The sequence below is a fragment of the Vulpes lagopus genome, chromosome 4 (genome assembly GCF_018345385.1).
Source record: "Vulpes lagopus strain Blue_001 chromosome 4, ASM1834538v1, whole genome shotgun sequence".
Taxonomy (NCBI): Eukaryota; Metazoa; Chordata; class Mammalia; order Carnivora; family Canidae; genus Vulpes; species Vulpes lagopus.
In genome coordinates this window covers 22,621,741-22,642,279 of record NC_054827.1, presented here as the reverse complement: position 1 = coordinate 22,642,279, position 20,539 = coordinate 22,621,741, and the positions used below count along the sequence as shown (strand labels likewise).

Below are 20,539 nucleotides of genomic sequence, written 5' to 3'. Positions count from 1 at the left end.
GCAATGTGCTACTGAGAAATACAAACAAATACACATTTCAAACCCTTGTGTCCATATTTAACATACTTCATTTCTAAGGAAGACTTAGAGAATTTTAGGAAAAGTTCTGGGGAATGATGTAAGTCATTATGGAAAGGGATGGTTACTGGTACATGGCTGTAGGGAAAGATTTGGTAGCAGATCAATTATAAATCAGGAAAGTCATATTAAAACAAAAATCTTTTGATTTGTCTCCTAAAAAAAAAAAAATATCGGGCAGCCTGGGTGGCTCAGCAGTTTAGCGCTGCCTTCGGCCCAGGGCCTGATCACAGAGTTACAGGATTGAGTTCCACTTCAGGCTCCCTGCATGGAGCCTGCTTCTCCCTCTGCCTGTGTCTCTGCCTCTCTCTCTCTCTCTCTCTCTCTCTCATGAATAAATAAATAAAATGTTTTAAAAAAATGAAAATAAAATAAAAAAATAGGTCCCCAGTGGCTAGTTGGCCCTAAATTAGCTTTATGGTATTCAGTGAAAGAATGGTAAACTCTCTCGAATGAATAAAAAATAAAATAGACAAGTCTTCTATAACTGAGAAAAAGAAACATGAAAATGAGACAGAAAATATTTGCCTTCAATACCAATGAAATTTCTACCTTGCTCTCTTATGGTCATGGTACCATTTAGGCAACAATCTTCAGGGATGTAAAATTTAGGATATAATGTATTTCAGCAAGACTGTAACAGAATTTAATCTCATGCATAATATACAACTTTGGGCATTAAAATACATTGATTTATTTTCCTTCTCTGTTACTTCCAAATTGTGAGAATTGAAAAAATAACACTCATTTCTTGTTTTCATCTTCTGATTTCCACAAACCCTTCCCAATGGGCAAAACTTGTTGGAAACCATGGCCCAAGACTGTTCATTTAGTTATGACTAACATTTAAATCATCATACACTGGAGGCAGAAACCTTTGGCCCTATGTAAATTAAACAAAACAAAGCAAAAACCAGTACAAGAAAAAAACAAAAGAAAACTAGGACTCAGCTCTCATGTCTCTTTTGACTTTAAAACACTATTCCAAATTTTTACTGTGTTCAGGGCTCAAGTTTTCAACTGCATTGACTAAGATGTATGCTATGAGTCTTGATTTACTAGCAATGTTTTCTCAAAATGTTGATTTTTGGAATCAGAAAACGGTTCATTTCCTGCAGAAATAAAATGATCACTCTGGAAGTGTACTCATCTCTAGGATTGATATTAAAATATATGCTTTTTACTAAACTTTGTGTGTGTGTGTGTGTGCATTTGCTGTTAATATCATCTTATTCTTATATTTTCTTGTTAGGTATATGATTTATGAATATCAGTTCTTTTTGTGACATTGCATAATATCTATTTGGTATAAATTGGATTTGGTTCAGGTGAATGCGTGGTTATGAAGAATTGGTCTGCAATACATTTTCTAATACTCAACTAGTAAGTGGTATAGACAGGAGTCATGTCCAGGCAATCTGACTCCAGAGCTTTTACTTTTTACTACCTCTCAATATTATTTCAAAAAAGAAAAATGCAAGTTGTTTATTAGATATTAGGTCTTTTTTTCCTTCTAGGTCATAAATTTACAACAAAATCTTTTTCCTAGATCTTGTCAATTTTGGTTTATGCAGAGAATAGGCTGAGAGTTAAAGTACATGATCATGTAAGAAAACTTTAATATTGGCTGCCATTTCGGAATAGGTGTTGTAGTATTTACTTGTCTTTTATTTTTTATTTTTATGTTTTATTTTTTCCAGTCAGCGCAGCTAAATTGATATTCATGATTTTTTGAGAATACTTTGTGAAGGGATCCCTGGGTGGCGCAGCGGTTTGGCGCCTGCCATTGGCCCAGGGCGCGATCCTGGAGACCCGGGATCGAATCCCACGTCGGGCTCCCGGTGCATGGAGCCTGCTTCTCCCTCTGCCTGTGTCTCTGCCTCTCTCTGTCTCTCTGTGACTATCATAAATAAATAAAAAAAAATATTTAAAAAAAAAAAAGAGAATACTTTGTGAATTATTATAGCATGAAAGTGTCCTGCTTACTTATTTAACATTTTTCAGAAAAAAAGCATGGACACTCTTTCAGGTTCTAAGAGAATTTAGAATGCTATACATGTAATTCCTCCTAAACTTTGCCCCCAGTATACTGAAATATAAGTTCAGGGTATTGACAGCACAGATAAGTAAACGTTAATAAATTTTTTGTTCTGAACAACAGGATTTTAAAAATAAAACTCATCTTGAAAGCTACTTCTAGTCGACTTGGTCAACATCATGACAGGCTTCTTACCAGGTGACTCATTCCCTTTGCAATTGCTCAGTCCATGGTATGCCACTGTGGATATCTACTTACACTCACATGGAAAAAAAGGTTGGTAATGAATCATGAAACCCTGGAATATAAGCATACTTTTAAGCAAAATACATGGGATTTCCCAGGGTTGAAAAATGGTTTGTCTCCTGTATCTCCTGAAATATTTTTTTGGAATATCATCTACATTATCCTTAAAATTAATCCCATCCTCATCCTTCCTCCATAATGTTTAGTGTTTAATTTTTTCCTTTTAATTTCAGAAATTCTATCTCAGTTTGGAACATTTTTGGTGCAGTTGATGTTGTTTATAATATACTGCCAGAAATGTACAATAGCAGACTTGACAAATAAGGGTAACAACATTGTTTCTTGACCATTTTCTGGGAACTACAGGGGGTTTGGGGGGCATCTGTGCTTTCCTATTATGAGTCCCTTTAGCCATTTTCTTTTGAGACCAGGATGCATACAGGCAACTGAGGCTCATTTGCAGGCATTTCATGGATTACTGAGGAAGCCAATTTAATGAGCATCTTGTACCTTACAAGCCACAACCATTCCAGAGGTTAACCTTATGAGGCAATTAAGAAAAATCATCCCAGTATTGTGAAATGACCTAGAATCAGAGATCACTGGCCTTAACAAAGACTCTTTTTATGTAGAAAGTTAAGTATACAGTTGGACTTGAGCAAATAATAGTCTTTGGAGATGTGGAGATTGGCACATAGCTCAGCTCCAATGAAGTTGATATAATCGAAAGAAATAGAAGTAACTTTGCCTCTGCAAGAAGAATAACAAGAAAGGGCCATTTGGAATTCATGAGACGTTCTTTCCAATGTCAACTGAGGGAATAACTGTCTTTTTCAAAGAGGCGATTGTCTTGTTATTTGTTTTAGTTAATGCAAGAAATGCAATTTCCAACTTTTATCTGTTATTTAGTGGATATTGTATGCAAACAAAGGACAGAAATCAGGAATCTGACACAAAAGATGCAAATCCTGTGTTGCCCCTTTACATACTAATGGCAAGTTGTTATGTGTTATGTGATGTGAATAAAAAATAAAAATCTTGATCAAAAACACAAAGGAATATTCTCTAACTGAAGAATACTTTTCAATGTAGTGACAGATATAACTTTGTAATACCAGATTACAGTTTTCTTTAACTCTACATTTATTATGGAAGCCCCAATAATTGTATGTGCTATTGGGATTGTCAGTTTTTATTCCCCAAATCTTATGATAATATACAACTCTTATGATCATATTTTTATAAACTTAAAAACATAATTAAAAAAATCAAAGACAAATTCTACATCAAAACATTAAAAATCAGGGTAATGAAACAGGTTTAGTTTTAAAAGAGAATTAGAATATGAAAAGTAGATTTATTTTTAACTGAAATCATAAACTTTATTTTCTGAACATTTTTTTCTTTTTCTAGTATATAACTTAATGATGTTTTGATGACTTTTTATTTTAAGGGTACAAAGTTTTCCTTAATAAGTCTTGCAAAATTAATGGCCACAAACAATTTTTTTCCAAATAAAATGATCATCACAACAAAAAGAAAAGATATACACATACATATGTCAGATTTTCTTAAGATTTGAGATAAAGGAAGACAGAGATTGAATAAATTTGAGAAAACAAAATATATAATTATCTTTTGTCAGATTTTTTAAAAAGATTTTACTTATTTATTCATGAGAGACACACAGAAAGAGAGGCAGAGACACAGGCAGAGGGAGAAGCAGGCTCCATGAAGGGAGCCAGATGTGGTACTCGATTCGGGACTCTGGGATCATGCCCTGAGCCAAAGGCAGATGCTCAACCGCTGTGCCACCCAGGCATCCCTCATTTGTCTGATTTAGGTCACATTAAATTCATTTATTTGCTATTTCTTAATCAGACTTTGCTGACATTAAGCCTGACTTGTTTTCAGTTGCACCCAACCTCCAATTTTGCTTGAGAGCTTTAGAAATCTTAAATAAAAGATGAAAGAAGACTCCAGCAGCAATGGTTGAAGGGTTATTTAATGGAAAAAGTTAAGGAAAATTTAAGATACAAAATCACTTTTTTTTTTTTTTTTTTTATAGAGGGAGGCATATGAAGGAAGTGCAGAGGGAGAGAGAGACTCTTAAGCAGGCTCCAAGCTTGAAACCTGCGGCAGAGCTTGATCTCACAACCATGAGATCATGACTGAGCCAAAATCAAGAGTTGGACACTTAACCAACTGAGCCACCCAGGCACCCTAAAATAACTTTTTTTTATAAATATATCTTTATAACTATATTAAAATTTAATTTTTGAAAATTGTACCAGATCATAGTTATACCTACATTTGTCAATAATTTGACTAACTTTACATCTGTTCTGAAAACTAAACATCACCCAGAGTAAAAGAGTAACTCAACTCATGTTCTTCTATGTAAGGATATAGGGGATACTGAAACCTTTTTCACCCGATATTAAAATATCCAGATATCTTCATGTCAAATTGACAATGTGATGGCTACAGATTTTACTTTTCAACCATTTCCTGAAGCATTAGATACAAATAGCTATCATATAAGCACCAGAAGAAAACAAAGTGGCTAAATGAAATTATTTTTCTGTTCTCCAACTTGAGCTGCTTCCGCGTATACTACAGTGATCCCAAATGATCTTAGAATTCAAGCATGCTTGCCCTGGAACCTTGCATGTAGCAACAGTGGTAACCAAGACCTGAGAATGTTGACTTAGCTGCACATATAATCAATTCAAACTATGCTGATCTCACCTGACCAAATCTTGAGTCTCACAGTTAGTGTAAACCTACAATCATACATGCTTGGTGGTTCTGGGGCTCTGGGTTACCTCAGTGGGACATTCCAATGACAAGTTTGTCTATCACAGCTGTATTTGCTCAGCTACATCCATAGCCAAGCTGACTGTATCTTCCAAATGAGAATGAATGTAATATGAGTAATAATAATGAAACGACAATTTTGCCTTATAGTTTCTTGCTTTTATTCCTTTCAGAATGAATTCAGTTTTCACATTACGTGTTCTTCACAATAACCTACCAGACAATTTAATCCTTATTTGAACAGAAGAACTGAAAAATAGGTAAGTAACTAGCCCACATCACCATGAATCTCTTCAGTATTTCCATCAGAATCTGTATATAAAATATGTTTAAAATATAAAACTATTTGTAAAATAAAAAGGAATGAAATATAATTATGTAAATGTAAGAACTAAAATGATCATTTTATCAGAAAAGATTAATAAAGCAGAGTCATTTATATTCCAGTTTTTGTCTGTTTTAATTATGAAAATAGAGAATTTCCTTATATGCTTACTAACAGAATAGATGGGCCAGAGTATTTTGTTTTTTCTCAGAGAGAAATGTTTACTGAGTCTAAACTAAACCACTAATTCATTTGTCTGGTTTAAGAAAGCGTATCTCATTGGAAATCTCATGACTATTCTCAAAAGAATTTATAAGAATGCCACTACTCTGGTTAGGTTTTCTTTTTATTCAACTTCCTATAATTTGAAATTCAATAGTGCTTCATTACCATTGTAGAAATGTTATTATTTTATAGTTAAATGTTATTGCAAAGATGACTTCTTTATCTGCTGAAATATATATTAGAATATCTGCTAAAATATGTATCAGGATGTAAAAGATATTAATTTCAGCTAATTGTTTAAGCAAATAAATACATGTAAAATATGACTGCCTTCATTTTTCTTCATGTCCACTCAGCTGACAACCAAAAACTGGGAACACATTGCAAAAGTTTTCTCAATTGTTAAATTACTTTATGTGCTAAGGTTTAAAATTCTCTTCATGGTTAAATGATAAAATTAAAATGTGTTAGTTGCCATTATACTAGCATTTCTTGAATATGACATTTTAAAAGAGTGTGGTGAAAAAGGCAGAATTATTTGTTGGACTACGTGCAGTTTGGCTTGTTCATGTAGTTCCAAAAAACAAATGTTTGTCCAACAAAATGCTGAGAATCATGTCTCCTGGGAAACTTATACAAGGTCATAGTTTCAAGAGCATAAAAAAAAATCTTATAAAAGCAAACTAGCATGTAATGTGAGAAAGTAAAAAAGTGTTTGGGGAAAAGTTTGATTCTGTTGACTGAAACATCTATTTAGAAAAAATAAGTTACTGTCTTCTTAAAATACTATATTTGCAAACATATTCACATAGTGATAATCATGTTTCAGCAATATTACAGAGAAAAAGGAGGAGTTAGCCTTGGAAAAAAACTGCCTGAGGGGTATATAACCGAAAAGAGAGAGTGAAAGAGCTTAGTATTTGTGGAATACGCAGTATTGGGACAGTTTGCTAAGGGGGAGATAGGTGGTAAAGATTATGAAGGATAGACACGTGTGGCTAGGATCCTGGTGGTTTCATTCACTACTGAATCCCTGTGTGCTGTGTGCCGAGTGCCTGACATGTGGAGGACTCTCAACAATTACTTCTTGAATGATTGAATGAGTAAAAATAAACAAACTAGTTAGACAAAGGCGTGATCATTGATTTGATATCAGAATTTGTACACAGTTCATCACCTCAAATTAGGTGAAATGACTCCTCTGTTTATAAATTGAACAAAAATGACCCCTCTGTTAATAATAGCAAGTATTACAAACAAACATCACAAGCATGATAATATTTTCCCTTGGTAAAGGAAAAGGAAGGAGATGGCATGCTGTACAAACAGAATCATTTGTGTTCAGATACCCACATTGTACAATCATTGCCTACACAGAAACATACTTGACTGGCATGTTAAAATGTGAGTATCACATCATGTTACTCTTCTCTTCAAAACTTTCAAAAGGCTCACATGACATTTAGGGTAAGAGCCATGGATCCCAAAGATCCTCACTTCTTGGAGCTTATCTCCTGCAGGCTTCATCTACCTCACTCTGCTCCAGCCACACTTGTCCCCTCCCCCACAGCTATTTCAAGCCTTTCCTGCTAGCTGGGCAGGTGGACTCTGCAGCTCTCTTACCCACATCCACACCAGCAAAGCTGGCTCACTTTCTCGTGTCCTTTAGGTCTTTACTCCAATGTTACCTCATTGAGGCATTCTTTGGCAACCCTGTCTAAAATTGCATTTCCTATATTTTTCCTGCCTTTTTTTCATATGATAAGTATATAGTGATATACTTTAACACATATTCTATTTATATTTACCTCTACAATGTAAGCTTCATGACAGTAAGATTTTTTGTCAGTTTTGTAGTTGATTTGTCTATTGCTTGTATCCTAAACCAAATGTTGTTTGGAATACAACATATGCTATATTAATGAATAAACAAATGAACAGGTAAACCAAATTTTTAAAAATTGAGGGGCTTTCTGGTTAACTTTTGTTTCCAAACATTTAAAAGATGCAAATTGATTGAAATGATAAATATTAAATGAAATGGTAATAATTAAAAAGAAAAAAAATAGCTTTGTGTCTAAAAAAGGAAAAATATCATTTCTTTTCCAGGTATCATGAAACAGAGTTTTTGATAGCAGAAAAATCTTACATTGGGCACTCTTAATCTGGAGTACATGGATCCTTAACAATTTTAGAAGGGATCTCTGAACCTATATATTTTGGGGCCAAATTTTGTTATGTATAGTACTTATTTCATGGATAAGATGGACTGTAGCCTCCGTGAGGCTATAGTAAACTCAAAGACAATGTTTACAAAAGTATGGTCTCTTTACCATCTATGGTGGTATAACCAAGGCAAGGGGGTGCTTATACAAACTGTATACTCTTGGGCCCCTCTCCAGACATACTGAAATCAGAATCTCTGGAAGATTGACCTAAGACATTATGTTTTGAAATAAATTTCCAGTTGATTTTTATCAAAATTTTATTTTCGGATTCCCTGCCTCCAGTAGGTGGTGATCTCCAAAATATGACAAGCATTTCCTATGGTTGTTTCCCAGATAACACAGTGTCACTTACATCTGATTGTCTTAGCAGACCAATGAGGTCTACAAAGGTAAATAGCTATTCTCCTCATTTCCCTGGCAAGGGGACCGATGTTTGAGAAGCAATTTGACCTAGTTCTCACAATTACGTCCAAGGTTTTTTCACTGCTTTTACTTTCTGAAGATGAGGTACTTCCACAAAGAATTCAAAAGGGTCTTCCTAATATTGTAGACATAGCATTTCTAATAGTTCTCAAGACACTGAATTTTTCAATGTTAGCAAGTAGAGATATTGAGCAAGGTAGATAAAGCCACCCAGGCAAAATGAAATTGCAGAAGAACTGTATGATACCTCTATATAGTTTATAAACATTTGGGCCTCTTCTTCTCTAGGTGGTCCCCTTATGTTGCATCCCTCACTGTTCCTGATCACTTTGCCCTTTTCTTTGCAATGATTTTTACTTTCATGACCAGCATCACATATCAGTGCTTGCAGACCAACAGTTTCACATGTAAAGTTTCAGCCTTGCCTATACTGCCCATGAAAGTAAGATTTATGTGCTTATATTTCTTTTATATGGGACTTGATATGCGGTAGATACCTCAAATAATATGGTTTCTGTGATCCCTCAAGTCTGAAAGCTGGGATCAGATCCAAACATAGTTTCACTAACATTGATTGAGTGCCTATCACAATACTGTTCTAGGTACTTGCACAGACTGTCCGCCTTTATATTAAGCTGCAGAAAATCAGTTTAAGACAACATAATTAAGCCTGCAGTGTTATCAATAGATTTGAATGGATCACTGCTTATTTTCTAGTTGCCATAATTGAAAACATGGCCCATTTTTAGAATACGACCTTAATTATGGCTTACTTGATCTGCATTAACAGAAAAAAATTGCATTTAAAATCTTTGTTCTTGATACATTTCTATTTCTGTGCATGATTCTTTGGTTGCACTCGGCATTTTATTTTATTTATTTGGGAAAGAGGGAGAGAGAGAGAGAAAGAAAGAGAGAAGGAAAGGGAAAGGGACAGAAAATCTGAAGCAGACTCCATGCTGAGTGCAGAGTCCAGCACAGGGTTCAATCCCACACCCACAAGCTCATGACCTGAGCCAAAACCAAGAATTGGGTGTTTAACAGATGGAGCCACATTTAGTATTTTATAATGCATCCACCTTCCTCAGAGTATTGTGAACTCCTTACCTAAATCCAGCACTATGTCCCACTCATGTTGTTTAATAAATGTTTACTGAATAAAAGAATAAAACAAAGTTACTTTATTTCATTTATTTTTAAAGATTTTACTTATTTATTTTAGAAAGAGAGAGAGCATGTGAGCAGAGCAAGAGGGAGAGGAAGAGAGAAAGAAACTCAAGAAACTCTCTGTGCTGAGCAGAGAGCCCCACATGGGGCCCAACCTCACGACCCTGAGATCCTGACCTGAGTTGAAACCATGACTTGGAGGCTTACCTGACTGAGCTACCCAGATTCCCCAAAACAAAATTAGTTTAAAAGCCCACCATTTCTATGTCTATTTTGTTAGATTATTTAAAACATACTCCTGTCAAACAAATATGATTATATGTTATGAAATATAATCTTGTCCCATTATGTTATTATAATGACCAGAAGATTTTTAGATATTAGATCAAGAGAGATGAAGCCAGAGGTGAGATGTATCTTGCAAAAGACATCAAGTGAAGTAGAAAATTATTTTATAAATGTATCAGTCCTGAAAGAAAAAAAAAAGAGAGAAGTAGTATAATATCAATTTATTTTTAAGAGAGCAGGGCAATTATAATTACTTTACTCGGAGAATTTGGTGTTACAGGAAATTCTAAGGATACTGAGAATAAAATACAAGGAGTTATCCAGAGGGAATGGATGGATAAACAAATAAAGCTAAGTGAGACTAGAAGTAAAAACAAAGTTCACGCAAACCCTCATTGGGAATCTGGTGGTTTTAGCCACACTTACCCCTCCATCCCCACCAAAAAGAAATTCAACCTTTACTTTTTGCTTCTGTGAGAATAGTTGAAAAGAGGAATTATTCACCATTTCTGCAAATTATAATCATTTATCTTCTTCTCCAAAACACTTTTTTAAAGTATAGGATAGGCTCAAAGAGAACCAACACAAACTACAAGGTTGAACAGGAAAGTAACAGTTGTATGAGAATTGTGACCCTCTGTGCAAGTCACCTGGTGACCAGTGGACACTAGAAAAATCCTCCAATGTTGAGAGAGGGCTATTACAAGGCCCTTTAAAAAACAAAGCAGGATGATTTGAGGGACTTGAGAACACAAAGTTTAAGTCATATATGGATATACAACCATCAAACGTCATCAGTTAAGAATTTAAATTCTGGCCAAAATTTAAGCAGTATAAGTCTATTACCATTAGGTGTGGTGTGCGACTTCAGTGGAGCAATTTTGGCAAGCTTATTTTAGATTTGGAGAGAGCTTTATGATCATCTAGTCGCATTCCCTTGCTTTATAGATAAGGGACATATCTATACCAAAGTTAGAGTTTCCCAGGGTCAAATTGGGTAAAAATTAAAACACACAGAGCTCCTAACTCCCAGCCCACTGCAATTTCCACTAATTGAAGTTTTGACTTTCTGGATCTTTGATAAGATATAGTCAATAAAATGTTCTAACATGGGGTGAGTCTGTTAAAGAATTCCCTTGTTATTTGAAATGCTAAGTTGGCATTTGCTAAAACTCCAAAGTAATACTTTGTTCCTTGTTACACAGAGTTCATGCTGTACAATATGTGACAACAGTGATCTGATATTCAGTCACTACTACAATTTTGAAATCACAGATGTTGCTGACACTTCATATGTCAGTAGTTCAAAGTACTTCAAATGACCTTTCAAAATAGAGACTAACTCTATAATTACATTTTTCTCCCTCAAACCAGATTTGGTGACATTTCTACCACTGTTATACCCCCATCATGTGTAAAGAATACTAAAAATCAAGCTCATAGTTTTTCTTCACTTGGAAAAAAGAGGTGTGCTTATTATTTTGGTAAAAATCCTCAAAAAGCATATTTATTATTAATTTGGTAACCAATTTTATTAAGTATCATATTATATAAAAATATAATCTTTTGAAGAATAAAATTCAAGTAACACACTAATCAGCTAAAAATGCTAGCCTTCAATACTCTTCCATTACCACAGATCAGTCTATTTCTTGTGTCCAGCTAATGAATAAGAATTCTTTCCTAATAGAATATGATTTTAAACAACCAACAAACTACAGTTTGAATTTCTAAATGTAGCACTTCTAAGAGTTCTCTAAAAAGCAATTCTCTTGAAAGTCCCCTTTTTTCTTGCTTTATCTCTAGAGAATTTCTAAGTTCTGTGAAGCTCTATGTTTTTCATATTTCTTTCCTGCCCTCCCCCTTCTTTCATTCTCTGTCTCTTTTCCCTCTTTCTCTGGGACAGGAAGTTGAGGGTGTTGACCTCATCTGGATCATTCCCAATGTCAGAAGGTGGTCTTTTCAAAAAGATTCCTAGTTGTGGATTTCTTCCTGATTTTATTTTTCAGATAACTGTGTCAATAAATGAGTTCTAAAATGTTTTTTTCCCCTCCCTCCTCATAGCTGTAAAATGATCAAGTGGCTCCTTTGAGGCTAATTACTGGGCAGGCTCTTAAAGAAATAAGTATTATCTCTTTGTTCATTGAAAGTGCACTGTGCTTTCCTGATGGGGCAGGGCTGTGGGCTGGGAATGCAAGCAACAAGCTCTCCTGTCCACAGGATCCTAAGCTCACAGACATCAATGTATGGGATGCTGATACCCTGGAACTACTTCTCCCGCACAGTGAAGTTAATGAAGGGTTGCTATTATGATTTCCTTTTCTCAGCTGATCTAAATAGTAACCCCTTTGATTTCTAGAAAAGGGAAATGTTATGGAAAAACTGCTTCCTGTGAATAAGCATATTAAAACTAGAATGCCACATAACATACTCTATAAAAAGATTTTTTTCCCAATTCTTTTTATAGGTTTATGAGGAGGAGGATGACCCCAGGGAACACCCCCTCCACTCACCCAGTATTGCTTCATATACATGTGCCTGGAATGCCATCTCAATTTCCATCTGCCTGTTCCTGAGCCTACCCATCCTTCAATGAAATTGAAATTCTTCATACTGCCCCCTCTTGAAACTTGCCCAGATGATTTGCTCACTGCCACAGGATTGGTTAGCATCTAGGATTGTGCTTGGAATTTATTTCACACTCAATAAAGAATTGATGAACACATGGAGAAATGTATGTCTGCAGCCAGTGAGGTTACCTCACCCTGATATATATTGTTTTTAACCTTTCCAGGTTTTTAAAATATGGTGTATTGTACTCATTTATAACTGAAAAAGCCTTGCCTATTTGTCTAATTGTCTCATAGTATTTAAAGGGGTGTGTTTCTTTTCTTCATAGCAGCTTTTTTATTTTCTACAAAAACTTGTGAGCTGCCTTCTTGGTTCATGATAAAAGCTCAGCAAATGTTGGTTGTACAATTAAAAGACTTCCATAACCATTTTCCTCAAACTCACTGTAAATGTTCTATGCATCCATTCATTTAGTCATCATGACACAGTTATTTAGATCTGATTATGTGCTGGAGTTCAAAGGGAAATAAAAAAGTCTACCTTGGAGGATCTACCAGGGAATGGACAAAGCAAATAAACATTTACAGCTCAAGATAATCAGTGTCACTCTAAAGGTATGAGAGTATGGCCTTGGAAGATAGGGTTTTGAGAACAGACAAAAGAAGGCTTAGGGAGATGCTTGGGGGAGGTAATGGTATGGATCACAAATGAAGGAACACAGGGAGAAACGCTCCTCCCATGTTTTCTGACAGCACACTTTTGTTATTTTAAAGATAAAAGGGATTACCACATATGAGTAGATGTCTGTTACTAAGGCCAGGCATTTTTAGGAATCACAATGTAAACAACAAACACTAGTATTATGAGCACCGATTCTGAAGACAGATTCCATTCATTTCTTCGACAGAATATGGTGGTCATGTGTCACAGTATGAACAAAAAAAAAGAGTCCGTTGGATGTAAAAATATGTGTAGAAATAATATCATAATGATATAAGACATCAGCGAGAAAGCATCTCATACCAAGGTGTCTTGGGATTAATTCACCATTTCTTTACGTGAAAATTCAGCACATCAGTCCACATAGCATTTCTACACATTTAAATACATGTACAGTCATTTTCTTCCACACCTTTAACAAGCATTCATATCTGCAGCCTCTTCTTGGCCTTCTCTCTCAAACTCTGCACTGTCCTAGGCATGTTTCTGCCTTCAGGTCATAATTACTATCCACCAAGCTAGGTTTTTGTAGTTTATCATCCATGGTTTTAAATACCTATAAATTAAAAAACAAAACAAAACAAAACACACACACACACACACACACACACACACACACAAACCAGGGGTGCCTGGGTGGTACAGTCAGTTAAGCATCTGACTCCTGGTTTTGGTTCAGGTCATGATCTCAGGGTAGTGAGATCAAGCCCTGTGTCTGGCTCCATGCTCTGCACAGAGTCTGCTTGGAATCTCTCTTCCTCTCCCTCTGCCTCTCCTGCTTGTGCTCTCTCTCTCTCTCTCTTTCTCTCTCTCTCAAATTTTAAAAAGTCTTAAAAAATTAATTTCTCAACTACAAAATTATATTTATTACTCATTTCAAACTATGCATAATCCTGCAGAGAAGGCATTTCTCCCTTGCAAAATATTATATTCAATCCTCTTTTTCTACAAGTTAAGGAGCAATTTCACTGACTTACCCAAGATTGCAGAGCAAGTTAGTGGTAGAGCTGTCATGAGGCTTATCTTTTATCTCTGATGCCAATGTGCTTTCTGTTACACCATAATACCTTCCTTATTTATATATATCAATAGACATGGCATGCAAAAATGCTACTGAAGACATAGTGTGCCATGCTTCTGTGCATCTAGAAACAACCGTTTCAGTGGGACACTTATTTCTGTTAACATCTAGCTCATTTGCCTTAGCACTAGTGGAAAGAAAGCCCAGTTCTGGGGGATTTTTTTTTCCACCCTGATTTGTATCTGCACCATAAGGGAGAAAGCCACATTATAGAGACAGATGGGACAGAATGACATTCTTATTGTTCTCCTTTTCCTACGAGGGCTCATGACTACTTGCTGCAAGGCCATTGGTACATATAGTCTTATCATTCAGCAAATAGATTTTCAACTTATTCCTTACAAATTCTATCCAAATCTATTCAAGATAATTTGATTAAAAATCTACCAATGTTTTAGCTGCCATTTCACCCCGTAGTCTATAGTAACAGATATCATTCGTGCTAAGAATAATTAGAAAGCTCACATTCACCTGGGACCTTTTCTTCCAGAACTTAGTTGGCACTGTATCCTGAACAGAAAGAATAAAATACCTTTGTATTCTTGATTTTAGTAACTTGTTCTTCCTACAGATGTGTCTATTCTTTACATCTCAATATACTACTCTTCTGAAAGCAGAAGTGAACAGGGTTGTAATCAAAGTAACTTTACAAAGTGTTGAAGCTCACTGTACCCATGGTGTTTAGAGAAGAGCATTGAACACATGTTTTATTAGTTGCAGTACTTCTTCTGGGCTCCCATAACCCTATCATTTTATTGTTGGACATTATGATGCACTACTAGTAGCACTAGTGCAAAGAATAAAAATAAATCAGATGTAATTGGCCCTTCTTTTTGTCATTGCAGGCAATATACATCTGGCAGTTTTGAATTGAAATATATTGACTATCCAAGACAGCCTCTTCTATGTTAGAAAAACAAGCAAAGGAATTCAGGAGACGTTTTTTATCTGGTTGCCAGCATTTAAGAGACACTAAAGACTGTTATCTAGCATGGCAACTTTGTATGACTGAATATGTACCAGGTTTTCCATGATGTGGGAATAAGAGAACTGAAATCTGGGCCTTGATTATGACTGAAAATTTCAGGTTCTATTAGTTGCAGAGAACAACTGCCTGGGGGTGACTCTGACTTCTTTGCTATAAAGTAACAGAGAGTAATCGTAGAAAGGGAATGTTTTAAAAATATGACCTAAGGGACTCCTGGGTGGCTCAGTGGTTGAGCATCTGCCTTTGGCTCAGGGCATGATCCTGCGGTTCTGGGATTAAGTCCCACATTGGGCTCCTCTGGGGAGCCTGCTTCTCTCTCTGCCTATGTCTCTGCCTCTCTCGTGTCTCTCATGAATAAATAAATAAAATCTTTAAAAAATGACCTGATAAAATATAGATTTCTTCAGATCTATTCAAAGAGTAAAAGATTGTAATTAATCTGATACATATTCATACTACATGGATATTCACTACCTTGTTTTCCCCACTGATTTGTTATAGATACTTATTTATGAAAAAGCTTTAATTTTGTTTAGCTTTGGAGAGGCCTGTTGAAACTAGTGAATTTGGTAGATTTCATGTAAATTAGATAAAAGAGCTTTTTGTGCTCAATTGTCTCTAAATTGAGACTGGTCATTTCTGGTCATGAGGAAGCAACATTGTTCTAATAGTTGTTTAGAGTTATTATTTTTGGCTTATTATTCTCTGATGAGGAAACAGAAACCTGACATTTTGCTGGATTCCCAGGACCTATGTCTTTAAAGACTGGGATTATCAACCTTCCCCAGAGATTTGTCTCTAAGGGAAAGAGAGCCATCTGGGAGTTAGAGTTGCAGTTCTATTTGTGGGGACATGAAAAAGCTCAAAAGAGCTAGAAAGAGGAAAAATGGCAGCTAACTCACTTCCTTTTCTGCAGCCCAAGGGATAAAATAAATGAAAGAGATAAACTAAAATAAAAAGAAAAGAAAAAAGATGAAATTTGAATATGGTGGAAAGTTTTTCCCCAGAGTCAAGACTCAAGTTCAAGGCTATTAGTGGGTAAAAACAGCAGGCTCATGGATATGGGCAACTTGTGTTGTGGGTGCTGCAGGATACAGAGAACAAAAGCTTCTTGAAGCCCGGAGAGGCTTAGGAAGAGGGACCTTTGTCTTATTCTGGAGGGGTAAATGTGTTGTGGCCAAATGCAGGTGATCAGATGTAATCTAGACTCATACAAGAGAAAAAGCAACACATGCAAACAAAAGGAAACAGTAGACACTCTCTTTAGTTCTTCATCAACCTGAAGCATCCATGTGCCATATTCACCAAGTGTCACTCAGAATTCCATCATAACCCTTCACTTTGAGCAGTTTCCAATCTAATTAGGGACGATAGATCTAAAATACAGTAATTTAGAACACCGCAATAAAAATTTCTCTAAATCTCTATGGTAAAAGCATTATTCACATTTGTTATCATGTTTAAACATCCTTTTATTGTATTGGAATATATCAGTTGATATGAAATGTTTGCCCCAGATATGCAAATTGTAAAGCATTCTATTACAGTGACTCCCCTGTGAATCTATCCCCTCACCCTGGAACTGGAGCATTAGCAATGATTTGAGTCCATTTATATGCTCCTTTCCTATCTCATTCTTGCCTTCCTTCCTCTACTCTGCTAAGATTTTTTGATTTAGTTTTTTATTCCTTTACTTTTTTTTTTTTAAGTAGAGGCTTTAAATTGTGTATATATGTGTGTGTGTGTGTGTGCACCTAAATAAGCTATTATTTAGTTCTCTTTTTGAGCTCTATAACTATATTGAACCCTATGTAGTTTTCTGAAACGTGCTTCCCTTACTCTCAGCAGCATTTATTTTTAAAAGACTTTATTTATTTATTCATGAGAGACAGAGAGAGAGAGAGAGAGAGAGAGAGAGAGAAAGAGAGAGAGGCAGAGACACAGGCAGAGGGAGAAGTAGGCTCCATGCAGGGAGCCCAACATGGGACTCGATCCCAGGTCTCCAGGATCACACCTGGGCTGAAGGCCGCACTAAACCGCTGACCCACCTGGGCCACCCCAATTTTTTTTCTTTTTTTAATGAACATTGAGTGTTGTAGATTGAAGTGCTTAATTAATTTGATATCTAGACAATATGCCATTGTGTTGGTATTCTACAATGTATTTATCCACTATCTCACAAATGAATGCTTAGTTTATTTCTAATTTTTTGTTGGTATGAACATTAATACAATGTATGATCTTGTACTCATTTCTTGAGGGGCAAATTCAAGATTGTGTCTCAGGTATATATTAGGAGTGAGAATATTTTTAGAGTATGGGGATATTTAACCTTAAGATATAATGTCAACTTGTTTTCTAAAATTGTGTGTCAATTATATTGATATCCAGAATGTATATAATTTCCTATTGATCCTAATCAACTCTGATACCTGGCATGTTAGACTTTTTAATTGGTGCTAATCTGGAGGATATAATATCATTGTGATTTTATTGGCATTTCTCTGATTTGAAAGCACTTTTTAACGGGGTGACTGGGTGTTATACTATATGTTGGCAAATCGAAATCCAATAAAAAATATACAAAAAGAAATAAAAAAAATAATAAAATGCTTTCTTTCTACTGATTTTTGATAAATTTAGACTTTCTAAAATTTTTTTAAAAAGATTTTATTTATTTATTCATGAAAGACAGAGAGAAAGAAACAGAGACATAGGTGGAGGGAGAAGCAGGCTCCATTCAGGAAGCCCGATGTGGGACTTGATCCCAGACTTCGGGATCATGTCCTGAGCCAAAGGCAGATGCTCAAACGCTGAGCCACCCAGGCATCCCAAGAATTTCTAAATTTTAACATAAAGATATATCCGTCTTTTCTTATGTAATTAATTTTCTGTGTTGTTGTTGAATTCCTTATTATTCTTTGCCATATATTTATCTGTTCACATTTTCATATAAAATATTTCAAGTTCTTTCACATATAAATCATTAATCCTGCATCTAGAACTGTAGAGAGGAGAGGAGAGTGAACTTAATTTTATCCTTTTCCATACAGATAACTAATTTTCCAAGAATCAGCCCCCTTTCCTTCAAGAACACTATCCTATACGATTGAATTTCTACCTACATGGGATTATTCTGGGCTTTCTCGTCTATTTCATTAGTCATTTTGTCTATTCCTTCATAAATATCACATTATATTCATTCAATATGTTTAAATTTTTTTGACATTTGGGTGGGTCAGTTTTGCTATCTTGCATGACTTCTTCAGTAATCTCTTGGTTATACACTGTCCATTGCTTTTCCATTGATATTTTAGAATCCAGTTGTCAAGTTTCTTGAAAAACAGAATTTCAACTGTATATAATCTATGAATCAATTTTGGGAGCATTGGTATCTTTACAATATTGAGTCTCTTTGTTTTTTTTTATTTAAAGATTTTGTTTATTTGTTTATATATTTAACGGGGAGAGAGAGGGAGAGAGAGAGGGAGGGAGAGAGCACACAAACAGGGGGAGCAGCAGTCAGAGGGAGAGGGAGAGGGAGAAACAAGCCCCTCCCTGAGCAGAAAGCCTAATCCCTGGGGTTGATCCCAGGACCCTGGGACCATAGCCTTACCCAAAGGCAGAAACTTAAACCAATAAGCCACCCAGGGCACCCCAGGTCTTTCTATTTGTGAGTATAATACATCCCTCTACTTATTTAGATCTTCCTTAATATCTTTCAATAAAGTTTTATAATTTCCTGCATATGATAAAATGTAAGGGTACATCACATAAAGACTTATTTCTCTGTAACTTATAGTTCTTGTTGCTTTCATAAATGGTAAATTTTAAAATATACATTTTATAAATTTTTGTGAGTTTGCTAAACTCTTTTAATAATTTGACTATTTTTGTCAGATGTTCTTAGAGAAAATCTGATTCTTAGACTTTTATTGCCACTTCCCTCCCCCTATTGGTGTGAATCTCCAGCATAAAGTTGAAGAGAGAATATGACAATATGCCCCCATTAGAAATACTATTTGCTGTAGGATTTTCTTTTTAAAGTAACACAGGGGTGCCAGGGTGGCTCAAGTGGTTGAGTGTCTGCCTTCGGCTCAGGGTGTGATTCTGGGTCCAGGAATCCAGTCCCACATCAGGCTCCCCACAGGAAGCCTGCTTCTTTCTCCCTCTGGCTATTTCTCTGCCTTTCTTTCTGCGTCTCTCATGAATGAATAAATACAATCTTTAAAAAAAAAATAAGTATGACTTTGTTAGGTTAAAATAGCTGTAGTCTGTTTCTACTTTCTCAATTAAAAAAATAGTGGATTTGGCTTTTGCCAAATGTTTTTTGTAAATCTGTTGAGATAATCATAATTTTTCCCCTTTAACCCACAAATGATTATTTAAAATGACATACAGATCTTTTAATATCAAAGTACTCTTTTATTCCTAGGATTAGCTAATTTGGTCAAGATGTTTTATCTTGTTTTGTACTGCTGAATTGTTCAGGTTTTAGCATCTATGTCCATGAGCGAGATTTATTCCTTTCTAATCTCTGGAAGAGTTTATAAAGGATTGAAATTATTTGTTCTTTGAAAGCTAAGCACAATTTTCTTATAAAATCATCTATATTGGGTGTTTCCTTTGTAGGAGAATTTTAAAGGCTTTTTATTTTTAAAAGTGCTATAAGATTAATTTTTTCTTGGTTGAGTTCAGTGATTTTTCTTAGTAGTTTGTCTATGCCACCTAATTTATCAAATTCATTGACCTAAAGTTGTGCATTATATTCTCTAATTAATCTTTATCAGTGATTATATTCCACTTTCTATTTGTAATATTGTTTTCCTCTCTCTTGACTTCATAAAGTATTTCCTTTCTTGAATCGGGTTTATATGTCTTAATCCTTAAGATACCTGCTTTATTATCTTTTGGGTTTTCTTCTTTTATAATGGCATTTATGGTTTTCATATTTCCCTACAAGTAGCTCTTTTTTTGGAACCCACATGTTTAGATGTAAACAATTTTTTAATCACTCAATTATCTTTAAAATTTCAGTTATGATTGCTTACCTCTTGAATTATTGGTGTGAATATGCTTTAATTTCCAAATATATGGGAATTCCTATTATTAAATTCTAACCTAATTGTCTAACCTAACTGCACTGTGGTTTGAGTATGTGGTCTCTATGACAGCAATTTTTAAAATTTGTTGAGACATACTTCATAGTCTACAATACCAGTTTTCAAATGCTCCATATATGATGAGAACAACATATATGTTCTGATTATTGGGTGCAGAGTTCTATATGTGCATCAGATTAAGCTTGGTTATTGTATTGCTTAAATCATCAGTGATTTAT

At 35.2% G+C, this 20,539-nt stretch overlaps 1 protein-coding gene and 1 long non-coding RNA gene across 4 annotated transcripts in view; one reads left to right on the top strand and one right to left on the bottom strand.

Moving 5' to 3' along the window:
• Positions 1–12,563, top strand: part of LOC121489332 — a 113,848-nt gene extending 101,285 nt beyond the window's left edge. For 2 of the 3 annotated variants that reach the window (XR_005987327.1, XR_005987328.1), the window contains 2 exons: positions 5,356–5,442; positions 12,306–12,563. This is a non-coding gene — a long non-coding RNA (uncharacterized LOC121489332). Of the gene's footprint in view, positions 1–2,239; positions 2,393–5,355; positions 5,443–12,305 lie in introns of all 3 variants that reach the window. The other variant, XR_005987326.1, reaches the window with a different exon arrangement.
• DLC1 (DLC1 Rho GTPase activating protein) overlaps positions 1–20,539 on the bottom strand; it is a 406,473-nt gene that overhangs the window by 340,927 nt on the left and 45,007 nt on the right.